Source organism: Aristolochia californica, unplaced genomic scaffold, assembly GCF_029961685.1.
Source record: "Aristolochia californica isolate CCGP_79_NKW_82.1479 unplaced genomic scaffold, dmAriCali1.0.hap1 SCAF_15, whole genome shotgun sequence".
Taxonomy (NCBI): Eukaryota; Viridiplantae; Streptophyta; class Magnoliopsida; order Piperales; family Aristolochiaceae; genus Aristolochia; species Aristolochia californica.
The window spans coordinates 2,278,680-2,284,679 of NW_027181826.1; positions in this window are offsets into that span (position 1 = coordinate 2,278,680).

A 6,000-nucleotide genomic window follows, 5' to 3' on the forward strand; every position below is an offset into this window, starting at 1 on the left:
GATGGGTGTAAACCTAATGGAACTCTAGTACGTAAAACATGTGGAGTATGGTAAAAATAATAATTTTTAGGGTTTTTATGTAATGGGGGAAGGGAAAAGGAGGGTTAGGTCAAATAGGCTCAAAAAAGAAAAAAGAAGTTACAACAGGATTGACCTTATGGCTTCCGATGATGATATCTCATAGAATATAGCTTAGAGTACCAACCGGCTTGTTTCTCAAGAAAGTAAAGTAAAAGACATTTAATTTGGTATATAACGTGATGTGTAAAACTCTCTCTTTAATTTCTTTTTTTTGGCTGTTGGATTAGCTTTATTATGTAGTAGGACCCTAGTCACACCCGATGGGATATATCTCTTTGTAGAGAAATCTGATTGACTTTAAAATATTTTTCTTCCAAAAATAGACTTGAATATATTTTATGTATATATAATTTTTCTAAATAAAATATACTTCTTGTGAAGTAGATTATTTGATAAATCATTAAATTTTTAGTTTGACCTAACTGATCTTCAATTCGATTAACGATTGAGAAGGAGAAGGTCCCAAAGAAGGACGACTCTAATGCCAATTTGATAAGAAACCTACTTGTGAAAGGGCCCTAGAGAAAGAGAAGGAGATAGAGTTAGAAGGAAAAGAAAGAAGAGGAGAGGTGCTAGAGCATGAATTTGAGAGGGGAAAGAGAAGCAACAGAGATGGAATAGGTTTGACTAATTTTTCATCAACCAATACCCCTATTTATAGCATTATTTGTAAAACTCCTTAATCAACTAGTATTACATAACTCAAGGAGAGTTTCTAGGAAATTGAAAGAATTACATCAATCTAGGAGAGATTCTAGGAGTTGAAAAGATTACATCAATTTAAGATAAATCTAATCTAGTAGGATCTTATCTTATCAAGAAGAAGATGAGACATTTTCCCTTTTTTCCCCTTATGCCCCACTCCCCTTAGGCATTTTCCTATTTTGCCCTCAAGCCCCTCGCCCCTTGCTTCTTGGAGGTGGCACTTTTTATTTTGTAGTGGCTTCTCTTTCTATTTTTTCTCTTCTACTTTTCTTCTTCTCTTGTTTATTTGGGGGTAATTTTTGGTTTCTATCATTCTCTCTTGGAAAGAAGAATGAATCTTGCAACATATCTTCTTCTCCTTGCGTGTGTACCTAGTCAAGAGGAAGAAAAAAAAATAGGAAAAAAAGGTGGCATGATTGAACCGACCCCACCACCTAAAATAAAGGTAACCCTTTGGATCTTTTGGGGAGAGAATTTAGGAGAAAAGAAAAGTTCAAATTGTGCTCTCGATGTCACAAGTCCCATCAGATATGAAGCAACAAACAATTTTATTTGTTACTATATAGTTACTATCCTTGAAGCCACTATACATATACAAGTTCAGATCTTCTCATCAAGCATCAAGTGGAGGCTAACTACAAATCGTGGTTAGTCAACCAAGAAAATTTGAGTCTAATTCGGGTGTGGAGATCAACTAAGAGGTTGGATCTTACATCATTGAAACTTTGTAATTTTCTTTTGTTATTGTACTTATAATCATGCATTTTCGTGGATCGAACCCCTTACACATTGACACATGAACAAGCTTAATTCAACTAGGTTATGTCATCTAAATAAATAAATAAATGCCTTGAATCACACCCCTATCACTCAACTGAGTAATTACTCTACCTTTCTTAACATAAAAATAAAAATAAAAATAAAAATGAAACAACCATATTATTATTTTGTAAATACTTCACACCATGAGGTATATGACTATTTATTGCTTTTAGATTTTATTACTATATATAGTATGTGCCTTTAATTTTAATTTTTGTGCATATAAAATAGATAGAAGATTAATTCAAATTTATTGGTTCTCTAGTAATAAAAATGCATTAAATTGGACCAAAGATATTTTTCTAATTTTAATAATTAAAATAATTATTGTCAAATAATATTAATCATTTCACATTCGATCCGACTAATTCTTTCTTATTTAATGAAGAAAAGATGTATATCTATAAAAATTAAGAGAAAACTATTAGTCCATTAATTTACAATTATCGGTTCTCCAATAATACAATTGCATTAAATTGGACAAAAAATATTTTTCTATTTTTAATAGTTAAAAGAATTATTGTCAAATAATATTAATCTTTTCACATTTGATTTGACTAATTCTTTCCTTTTTAATGAAGAAAAGGTGTATATCTATAAAAATTTAGAGAAAAATATTAGTCCATTTGATTTTTCAAACTTTAAAAATTAAAAATCTAAAACGAGAAGGGATTAAAGTTAAACATTTAGATATAAGTTTAGCAATAAATGTAAAAATTAGAGTATAAATTGTGTATTAAATAATGCACATATATGTATATATATAACCTTACAACAAACTCCTCATCAGAAATTAAATTGCTATGTACAAGAAAAAAATGAAATTATACATGTTTGTACTTGTTTACATACATTAAAGTAGCACTTCAACATCCTTGTTAATGATTTAAAATCCCTCTTAAAATCAATTAGAGGCTTATATATGTAGTTATTGTATCCTAAAATTAATGGCCAATTTACATTATAATTATGTTTCTCCTAAGTGGATGTGATTAATTTTCAAATTAAAGATGCTGAGTAGGTGTTCAATCATGGTTGGGAGTAGGTTTAGATAGTATTTCTCAATGTTTTAGGTGGATTTGGAGATCTAAAATTCCTTCTTTACTCCTTCCTTACCTCACCTACACTTGAAGAAGCATTACCAATGGTAATCTCTGAGTTAAAAAATAGACTTTGGAGCTACCTCAGTTGGTACATATTAAGGGTCGGTTTGGAACTCCTAAAAAAAAAAAAAGAATTTGACTATTATTATTGTTAGGAATTAGACGCCCTGATTTCAAACGAACTAGAGCAATAATAATAATCGATAGAGAAAGAAAAAACAAACACAAAAAAAAAAAAGATTTATACAGGTTCACCTCAAGGTGAGACTACGTCCTCTATTCCGCTGTTGTAGTAATCCACTATGAAGATGAAATAGTTTACAAAGAACAATCACACGCACTTACAGGTGTATTTCTCTAACCTCTTGGGGACTGTAGCTCAAAGTCCTTTTCCGCGATAATTTTACTCCGAGTGATAAAACCCTAACAACGACGTCCTCAAATATAAAGAGAAAATTAAGGTAACCGGATTATAAGTATAAAATCCCCAAACCACCCTTAATTAAACAAAAGTCAATATATTATGAATCTAGAGGGACCTCCACCTCCGAACCCACGAGGAGGGTGGCTCCCCGCCCCTCTTTCAACCCCCACAGTGACATTAGCGTGAAGGTCAACCCTCGTACCGAATAAGCACAGAGCGTTGATTAGACTCCATAATTTAATAATAATTCTAAAAAATAATTAGTAAAAATGAGATAATAATCAAATTCTCTTTTTCACTAACTATTTTTAAAAATAATAATGGTTAAATTTTTATTTTATTTTTTATTTTTTTTCATGGGATTCCAAACCGACCCTAAAAGATGAGGCACCGCCTCTTTCCACACTAGGTTAAAACATATTAAAATTATCACTAAAAATATCCATACTTCATTCAAGATGGATTCCACTAAATACTAAAACAACTATTTTTCTTTTCGGAAAGATACAAAGTATGGCTCATAATTGACCCCTATCTTGCTCTTTGCTTGCTTCCCCTCTATGTTGGAGTGGTCAGATGCCAAGGTCGCCAGCAAGAGACAGTAAAGAACATCTACCCATTAAAGAGAGACAGTAAAGAATAAAATCCAAAGAAGATTCATGACTTTGTGGTCAATCCTGTCTCCAACTTTAGGGCAGTGGGGGGTCTCACCACGCTTTGTTTTTGCAAAAAACTGGTACTCACCATGCTTGTCCAATCTTCATTCTTCTAACCCTTAAAATTCTTGACTTTATTCTTATCTAAAGTACTGTACACAGCACACCCTCTTCTGATTGATTTCAGATTTTTGTTTTTGTTTCTATGATATTGTGTTGGTCTGCTGTGGACATTATGAGATGGGATGGCTAGTGGGGTGTCCCTATGATGATGAGCACTTTCAGCTGTGGGTCTCATCATTCTTCTATATTATTATGATTTAGGTCACAATCATGTCTATCATTTTATATAGGGCCATTAGTATCAAATCCACACCCACCCACATTACTATTTGTAAAAAATCTAAATGGGTTTTGATTAAGGGTGTTCTTATTGGTAACAAGTATGAGACCTTTCAAATCTGATATATGTATCACATAGGGTTAAAATTAAGCTGGTTAAGAGGGGAAAGAGGGTTCTTGGTTTTGGAAGAAAGGGGAGCTAAAGAGGACTTTCAAGTGTTTGGCCTGATGTGAAACTGTGCAAGAAAACTGTTTCATGGATGATACTTTTAGGGAAGAAGAGGGGTTTAGTACTTTAATGTACCGGGTTAGTGGACATTCTCTTTTTTAAAGGGGAAGATGGAGTTTGAGGAAGACACCAAGTGGAGTGGGAAAACTTTCTTTTCTATTAATAAAATGAGTCATTTTTATCTCATAACATGTACAAAAAATATAGAGTCAAGATCTAGGAGTGGGTGGTATTTGTAATACGACCTTTAAATCTGATAGTTTATCGATGAACACAACATGTATACGTTCTGATTAATGTAAACAATTAATAAAGATTATTGTTGAAAAACAGTTATGAAAGAGTTTTATATGACTCTCACAATAAAAAGTCTTATAAAATCAGAATTATCATGTAAAGAGGTCTCACAAAAGAGTTTTACTTACAAAAGTGTTTTAGTTATGTTAATATACTTTAATTGTAATCAGACTCTACTACTTTCATCTATTATCTTCGTATACTCAGATTATATCAGTTTACGGTATTAACTAATAGGCTCACTCTAGGGTCTCTCTAAACCTGAAAAAAATTAGGATTATAGAATTCTTAATCATCCCTTGGATCCCGTGCATGAGACTCTTTCCCCTTCCATAAAAAGGTGCTATTCAATAGAGCAAATGAGAAAAAAGGATTCTTGTTGTGCCTTTATACGAAGTGGAACCCACCATCGATTAGAGAAACAATACACCTACCCTTATAAAAGGTGATTTTGTGCAATGAAAATTAAAGCCACCCAACTAAACCAAATTCGGGTATCTTTCAATTTCCTGCAACAAGAGGAAGCATCCATGAACGCACACCTCCCATATATATATATATAAACCCGTTTCCAGACCCTCTGTAAACCCTCTATCGTTGCCTTCTCCACACTCACTTCTTCCTTTTTTCAGATCCATGGCTACCACCACTTCCACGAGCTGCTCCACCTTCTTCAATCTCGGCTGCACCTCCGACCATCCCGCCCACCGGGGGCCTACCCATCACAATTCCTCGGGTTGCAGGAAGCTGGACAGGGTGGCGATGTGGGTCGGCAACGGGGTTGCCACCGCTTTCTTTGCGTCGCTGGAGAGGTGTTCCTGCATTAACATTGACACTGAGGACGACGGTGACGACGCGAACGATCTGCCTTTGATTTACAAGGACTCGAGCCTGCACAGGGATGATGGCGTGGCTGTCAGCCGGAGGAAGGCAGGGAAGGGGAAGAAGAGAGGTGGGTTCGTCGAGGAATTCCATGGCTGATCATCGAGTTTCTAGTCAACAATTAACGGAAAATATTGCGGGGGATCTAAAAGTCATCTGAGGTACTTCTGTGAAGTTCTTTCTCTCGGCTTCTGGTTCGTTGGGTGGTTTGGGTACGGTGAGCGTGAAGAGAGGTAATGGATCAGGCGAGGATGGGACGATGACGAATGGCTTTTCTTTTGAAATAACTTCCCTTTTTAATTCCTTGGAATTTCTGCTGGTAACTTTTCAGATTTTACTTGTAAAAGTCGGTTCGATATAATAAATAATTTCAGATTGTCCTCCATTACTGAACTCTCGGATCGTCTCTAGAGGCAAATGGCTACACCTGTAATCATCTGCAGATTGACAGTGTCCGCT